We start from the raw sequence: 8816 nt of genomic DNA, 5'->3' as shown, positions 1-8816 counted from the left end.
CGACTGAAATTTGACTAGGATACGAATGCCTGATTGGACTGGAATTCAGAATGACTCGAAGACTTCCGTCTAGAACGAGACTGCTCGTTTTTCTTCGAACGGGTCATTTTTCTACGTTCGTTTACATAGTCACATTCGATACTGGTGCCTCCTAAAAAACCGTTCATAATTTAAACATTTCTTGTTGTGAGAAGTGTGCATTGTTGGTTGTAGGTCCTTTTTAAAGTTTCTGTTTCTTTATGGTCCCCAACTATGAGAAACGGTAAAGTAAGCACTTCGACTCCTTTCAGGCAGACAAGATACCACCTCCACAGCGATAAGATCATTTACGAGTTTTACTTTGGCCTTTGTTACGGTTGGTTAAGTCTGAATCCAGATTATTAAGAGAAAACGTGACAAAACCGCTGTCGGGATTGTGGTTAGCACTACGTCTAGCGACCTATCTGTTTCCACTTGAGTGAGAATGCAGTGAGAGTGGTGGGCAAACCTTTGATGCTAAAGCGGCTATGGTGGATAAACTACCGTTTTATGTCGCAGCACGAAATTTACGACCAACGAGACAGTCGGAAACGTTGATGACGAATGCACCGGAGAAATGTATTTTTTCGCTTGCTCCCCTGTGATGTATGCATCAGATAACTGACTAGTATAAGCGGATACTGCTGGTATTGTATAGAAGTATATCGTTCAGCTATTACCACTTCCTTAGTAGTAGTCAACGTTGAGTGTGTTTATGTTGTGGAAATAGGTCAGCCGGTGTCGCTAAAAGCTATTTAGAGTACCACGATCTCCCAACTTGCGATCCCATGGTTGACAGCTTAGTTCAACTCAACTAATTGCAGTCTATCACTTGTTACCCTTAATAAGAGTAGCAAAGCCCACGTGACCTTTCCACACGCAAGCGATATAGTCGGGGTTTATGCATTTCCGCATCCAATTAATCCGTGATTGGNAGTCTATCACTTGTTACCCTTAATAAGAGTAGCAAAGCCCACGTGACCTTTCCACACGCAAGCGATATAGTCGGGATTTATGCATTCCTGCATCCAATTAATCAGTGATTGGTTGTTCCTTCATTCGTTCGTTCATCCATTAATTACCTGATTAACTAAACCAAATCAAAATTCTGACATCTGTCCCCTTTGATTCCCATGGAAATAGTTTGACGATAGCAGCAAGCAGTGAAGGGTTTTATACTCGTCTCCTTCAGTACTCTTCATTTTTCGCTATTATAAGACACAATGTACAAGAACAAAGTCTGACTCTACTAGTTACCATCATTATACACCCCCCTGAAATTGTTCAGTGGAATTGACAACTAGAATTAACTGAGAAAGAGATGGTCTGGTGGTCAAATACAACAAGCATGAGATTAACCAGAGTTGGATTTTGAAGGCCGTTTGTACATTTTCCTGCTCAACGTTATGAACACTGACAAATATCATAAGCCCAACCACTCGAAGAAATTTCAACCATATTGCCAGTAATGCAGCTACACAGCTTAAATCACTGGAAGAATATCCCACGTGAATCATATGGTTCCGCCCTAAATAGGTGAGATTGAGGACGTCTGGTCCATTCTAGGAGTCTTCGTTTGGGTTGCACTGGTACGAAATGCTGACGGCTATTGATATAGGGACCGCATTATTGTCAAATATCGATGAATATAGAGAACTTTTCATTCACTGTTTCGTGAGAACCTTATGTACGTCTCAACCATCAAATCTTAGAGTTGACGACTGAACTTTTCCGTAAAAAAATATCGCATCTAAAACCCGCGTGATTATATTCAATATTTGTATACTAACTTCGTTTAAAAAGATAAATGCAACTCACTTATGCCCATAATGATGTGATAGTCCATGGCTGCGACCATTCAGGCTGGGTTCAATCAGTTTCAAGACCCAAACCTGCATTTCATCAGCATACATGACAAATTGCGTTTGAATAAGGAGTAGGGAAAGACAAAATAGCAATGTGTTAACGTAAGAAATCTTTTTTCAGTCAGACTAAAGGTAATACCCTGAACGAAAAGTGATCAAACACCGAATTTTGAACCACGGGAAACTTTGCAGGGAACCTAGTTAATTTAACGAAATTCCGCAAACAAGTTTGGAGGTGATGTCCCCAGAAGAAGAAGAAGAAGAAGAATATTCCAAACGAGGACAAGTAGATGAAATAACTTAATGTGGAAAACACTATGCATTATGCAAAATCAACTAATCAAGTGGTAAAATCAGATCGCGTAGCAAGAAAGAAACGGTCCAATCACCGCAGAGGAACAGGACAGTAGAACTGAAGGCACCCAACGTACCTAACAAGTACAAGGAAAAGAGCTTACAATGCAACCCAGACTCCACGTTGACCAACCACATTGCACAAAAGCCACTGGAGAGCAACCAACCACTCTAGGGTCATTATATACTGTTTAGAACTATGCAAGCACAGGTGGAAGAGGTGAAGTATATCCACTCAACCCCGCACTGACGATTTCATTTCGGTTGGCGATAAAAATGTTAAGCTCGGCGAACCGGAAACCATCATCATGCTTATCATCGGTGCTCAACACTGATGCTTAGCTGCCGAAAGATTTATTATTACGGTGGAGGGAGCGAGGAAAGAAAAATTGTGTCAAAGGGGAAGAAGGGAGGTATGAGCAGTAACCCGTTTTCACTTATCCGACTTGTTGTGTGCAGTGAGTAGAGCGATCTGGCTGATGACAACGCGACGACCAATTTGGCGTGCGTTTATTTGTATGCATCCATGCAAATAGCTAATCCAAACCAACAGCGACTGGTCCTACTGGTCCTAGGTTTCTCATTGTTATTTTTGTCTCCTCTTTTGCCTCCTTGCCCCCTTTTTGTATACTGTTTTTTTTACATATAAAAACGCCTTTTGGTGGCAAATAAAGCAATCTTTTATGCAAATTAGTTGCTGGTAACGAAAAAAAGAAGAAGGAAAACAAGCGAATCCTACACTTTTGAATCTCACCCGTTGAAGCTCAAGTTACCTGACGAACGACGCCCCCAATGGACGCATGTTCTCTCAGTAGACGTATACCACAAAAGCCAAAACCGTTTATCGTCGCTGCAATCAAAACTGAAATATATGCAGTCCCCAACACTGTCCGTCTTGCCTGTTAACGCAGCAAAATACATGGCGGAGAGAAACCAAAGGCTAATTTGGTGCGAAAATTTTTATTCTAGATAGACACCTGTTTTTTCAATCTTTGTTCCAAATATCGTAAATGAATGTTCGTCGTATTTGATTACTTTGACTAACCAATAGCCGAAATCTGCTGGCAAAAGATACCAGGTTATTGTTATTGTCGTTCTGAAGGGGTTCGCGTTTTCGCAAAAAACTCAACAAGAGCTGTTGATATGAAGCGCTATGAAACTAAACGCTCCAAGTTTGTATGATGGAGACTAATGAAAAATTAGATGGCTGCATGCTTTTAGTAGTGTAACTGTGATAGAACTGGTTTCATTGCACTCAAGATTGACATATCATCAAACTGATAAAAACAGGTAATGTGTGTTGTGAAAGTTGCGGTACGAAACTTCAGGACAATCTGCTTGTTTGGATTTTGCCATTAAAATCTGCAGAATTATCGGGCGTGAATTTTACGCAAAATCTGCGCGTTTCGCATTACCACTCCGCTCAAGGGAACTAAAAATTCTGGGATACCAAGCTGACGAGATGTCATCCTAAGAAGTATCCATCTAAACACTTTTAATCAAATATTGCACGACCAACAAAAAATGCTCCCTCAAACTAATGGGAATTTCACTATCTTAATCTAGTTTGAAATCACACGAGGACTGTCACTCAGCAAGATGAACTCCATCTATTTCGTGTTGTGATCAACATTCTGTCAATGGCATCTGCTGCGTTTCACGCTCCCTACCCTATATCATAATGCAACCCTGTTACCTATAAGACCTCATTGCCTCGGAAACTCATGTTTTTTAATCGCTTTTGATCTATATCCGCCTCTTCATCAGTTGACAGCTTGTGGAGGTAACACCTCACGGCATGGTGGCTTCTATTCATTTCTGAGAGTACAAAATGTCAAACGCACAGATCTGAGAGTGGCTAGGCTTATTCGCGTTTCATTCAGCGTCTTAGGAGTAAAAACTTAAAGCCTCATATTATCAAAAAGACTAATAACTCTTAAAGTTAGAAAAGGTCCTCTTGTTTCGGTAGATGAATGACTGGCTAGATATCAGGCATCAAGGTAGATCATTTGATCACTGATGCCACAGTCGGTGAATGTGCCCCTATAATTGTCAGAAGCAAGATCTCTCTTTATCATAAGTAAGACTTTTGCAACTAAGGCTTCCAAACTTTGAAATGCGTCTTCGACATCTCAGCATATTGAAGATAAATAAATACTGATTGTGTTGCTGAACACGAATATGATAGGCTTGAGAAAAACGGTTTAATCCAACAAATGCAACCATTCAGCAAGTTCTGCACGTAATCGACAGTCGTGGGTCCAACCATGCTTGCCCAGCAAGAGTCCAAACTCATTGTGATATGTCCCCAGCTATTCAGTGAAAACTACAGACAAGATGGTGAAAGCTGTGGAGGGTGCGGTGTGGAAGTTGCGACAAATCAAAAAATATTCCTGCAGCAGTATCGTAGAATACGCCGAGAAACCCGTGAAGTTTAGGTCGCTAATGCGCTTAATGTTTCAAAACGTAATCCGGCAATGGTGTGTACATCAGAAATCGTGAAGTTATTTTTCTGTCTCTGAATCCCTTATGAGCATCTTTGCAACTTAAGCTCGAGAAAGCTCAGTTATATAGGTTAGAAACTACTGACTGGATGGAATGCCATGTCTCTACATCTCGAATTGAACAACCTGGCCTCACGCTTGCCCGGGTAGCACAGCAGCTAGGCACCCAAAAGTGTACTGCTTGTTACTTTTCATTTTTGGTTAGATGCTAGTTATACTGGTTAAATGTTAACCACATAATCACAAATGGGGAATTTGATCACTGCTAGAATGTACTTACGAGAAGAGGCGGTATATTGCTTTCGACCAAATCCATGACTTACACATGGATTCATATATAATTCATGCACTAAATTACTTTGTTGAAGGTTATACCCGCTATAGACAATGAACGTTTCATCATCTTTGTTATCCAGACATTGTTCGGCTGTTGGTCTGAACAGGTTTTACCTAATGATGGATGGGGAAATGTGCGCGGCATACCGCAAAGTATCTGTAATCTCCCACTGGGTACTAGCTGAAAGATTGCTTGTATAGCGACTCACCCGGGTACAAATAAAAAGGAAAAGAGGTTTTTAAAATATCATTCACTTGTATCAAAATATTAGTTACGATACTCGGTTTTCGGGGTATGTTTGAAAAATGCAGAATAGTTCGAAAACACCGTGTTTACCCTGGCTGGTCCTCTGAGAGTTCAGTTTTTGCTACAAGGCAGTAGGTCTGATATAAGTTAGTGGCTTCTTTCGGAGAAGCGACGGGAGTCACAATGGGTAGAGGATAAGTTTCACACGGCAGTACGCTCAATTCTAAAGGTTTCGGGGAATCATCTGTGTACAGTGGTAGTAACATAAATGCAGCACCCGGTGGTGTCGAAAGTGATTTAACGAGGTGTGGGGACGATACTGGCATTGTTGATCCATAACTGCACTCCATCCAAGATGCTGATGGCGCAACAAGGAGGTCTAGCAAGGCTGAAGCTTTGGTTGAATCACCGACAAATCTGGACTTGTGATCTACCTCCGATTGCTCATCTTTTCTTTGGGAAGCAGTAACGTCTGACTGATTGACTTGATGCAACATTCTGCAAGTAAAAATAATAGATCGCTCATAGATGTTATGTACGAAATTCAAAATTGATACATCAGGTGAACATTGCTTAACCGACTGTATCTTTTGTTTCGTGGAAGTACAAATTCCCTGCGGAGAACTAGTATCTTGAACATGGAAACTCATGTTAGAGAACTAACTAATAACCTTTTTCCTTGCGACATAGAGCATAGGAATATTGTGACAAGGGCAAGCGATGTAGTTCACCACTAACCGAATTCTGGGGGTTTCTGAAAAGAGCTAGACAAGTGTGACTTAGCGATGTATGGTTTCGTAAAAAACCAAAGTGGAGCTACCTTATTTGTAATCACTTCATTTGGTAACTCTAAACTTTGTTTAGAATACTTGATTGATCAAGCACACAAATTTGAGCAGCCGTAGTGCTCGACAGCGGTAGAACTCCAGTAAATACCTTCCTGTTTCACCCGCTACCAGGATAACCCTCTTTCAGCTCTTCACGATATTTTTGTAGACAATAAATTGGTGGATCTAGTATAAAAGTATGCATGGTTGCGTAAATTGGAAGCATTTTCTGGGGTGTTGTAATTTTGTGATCAGGCGAAGAATATATTTCTCAGTTTGGCCCCGATCGTAGAACCATTTAGGGAGTATGCTGATGATGCGTACATATGTCACACTCATTACGTCACTCTTGTTCGAAAGGGAGACAGTACTGATGTACTATGGCTTTCCGCATACATATTTTTTGACAAATCTATCCTGACAGTTGAGCATAATTAACCAGCGATGAAAGCTACCGAACAAAACAAATACTGTAAAGGGATTGCAAAAAATGTTTGTTTAAATTTTGCTCCCTTTTAGTCAGAGGGCACCAACATGTGGACATAAACAATTTTGTCCCTATAACATTTAGTCTAAATCATTCAATTTGCCGCAACCCATACGTCAACGTCGTATCTGCAGGTAATACAGTCAGTGACAAACAGATCGTGAAAAACTTCCACTTTAAAGTACAGCCATGAGAAAAATGCCGCTAGAAGAAAAATTGACAGAACCAGAGCCAAACCGGAAAAACTACCGCTGAAAATAAACCTCATGTTTAGGTTCAGTAAACTGCGGATTCTTTTAGCAACAAACAAGAGATTAGGAATCTTCAACTGTCTCTACTAAACTGATTACAAATAAATTGACCCGACCAGGAACTTGTCGAAGAATGGGTGCCATTGGTGAATAAACTTGATTACAAGTGTTTTTATATTTGGATCTTGGAAAGCTGCTAATTTTCGGCCGAGAGTGAGTAAATATAAGTAGCAGACGGACTTCTTGTGTGAAAAAGTAGTGTTTGCTTTCTGAATTTTTCAAGGTAGTAGGTAGTACACATAGCCATTTAGGGTTTATTTGAGCTTCTATGAGGACTTCCACATGTCTTCATGCGATATGCATCTGGGACTGCTGGCAAAAATTCACCACTAGCTAAGTAGCAGTTCTGAGTTGCCGTAGACTACCTGTAAGAGACACGCTTGAACTTCGGTTTACATAAGCTGAGCTATTAATAGGGTTGAAAAATACTTCGGAAGGTACTCTCGGTCAGTAATCGGCAATAATTGGGCGAAAAGCTAGTCAGCTCCCACATCTCATTCAGAATTTGGTGTTTTGTTCCAGGAAGGTGACGAGCGTTACTGTACATCCGACCAGACAGTCCAGTTTTACGTTGCGATTAACGTCTTCAACCTAGTGATTCCTTGCACAATGAAATAACCATGATTGTTTTAGGTTGGTAGCAAGGGTTGATGTGCAGAATAAAGACATACTCAAAACCAAAAATCACCTGATGAATTGGAAAATACTGTTTTTTGATACCGTAACAATCGGTTATGGATTCAATCTGGGTGGCCTAAAACTATCTGGGTGGAATTTGTCATTTTACTACAGAAAATTTAAATTTAGGCATTACTGGACAGCAGAAATTATCCCATTTAGCATTTGTATGGAACCCGGCACCAAAGTGACTAGTTTGATTAGCCTTTCATAAGTATAATATGCAAGTATTTTAGCGTTTTTAGTGAATTGTTTGGCAGACATTTTGTTCTAGGTGATACTTTATGTTATCTGTCTCTCTGTAGTTTCGAATTAAACTTCACAGTTAGCGAATATACACTCATTTGCAAACTAATTTGGTTCTTTCGAGAGACTCACCTGGAACCCAGCTAAATCTCTCGTTTATGATGTTCTCAGGCAACGGAATGTGCTGCACCAGGCCGCCTCATGTTTCAGTCGCTACGATATTTGAAATATCGCGACATATGTATATCTTTGTAATGTACTACTCATAAGGTTGCTGAAAATACTTCGACAGCCCACGACCAGTTTCGCCCTTCTTGGGCTCATCAGGTGGGCGCAGTCCCCGGGTTTCCGTCAACCTTATGTTCTACTTGAAACCAAATTGCACGAAATTAGCGAAGATATACTCATTTGCAAACTAATTTAGCTCTTTCGAGAGACTCACCTGGAACCCAGCTGAATCTCTCGTTTATGGTGTTCTCAGGCCCCAAGAAGGGCGAAACCGGTCGTGGGTTGTCGATGGATTTTCATCAACCTTATGAGTAGTACATTACAAAGATAAACTTCGCAGTCATTCAACACGACTGATTCAGCAATCAGCTGGTAATTTTGTGACATCTCAAGAACCATATCTTCTCAGTACAGGTTTTCAGTTCGTCTGCGTGTTCAGATGAAGGTATTGATTGAAGAATGCGAGAGCCGGTAAAGATGATGAGATGTGGCATTTTTAAATGGCGATGAAAGATGGGAAGAAAGAAATGTACTAGTGTGACGGTGGTACTACTGGTGGGGAAGGCATGTGAGTGGTATGGTTCCTCGTAAATCCGCTTTGCGTCTCTTGAAAAGTGAGATCTACTACGGAATTTGTAGCGTCGCTTTGAGGCACTCGCTTGGATTTGAGCAACGGTCAAGGAATATCCAGAAAAGTTCATGAAGATGCGTTCAA

The sequence above is a fragment of the Opisthorchis viverrini genome, assembly GCF_000715545.1.
Source record: "Opisthorchis viverrini unplaced genomic scaffold opera_v5_37, whole genome shotgun sequence".
NCBI classification, from domain to species: Eukaryota; Metazoa; Platyhelminthes; class Trematoda; order Opisthorchiida; family Opisthorchiidae; genus Opisthorchis; species Opisthorchis viverrini.
Note: the sequence above shows the minus strand (reverse complement) of the source record.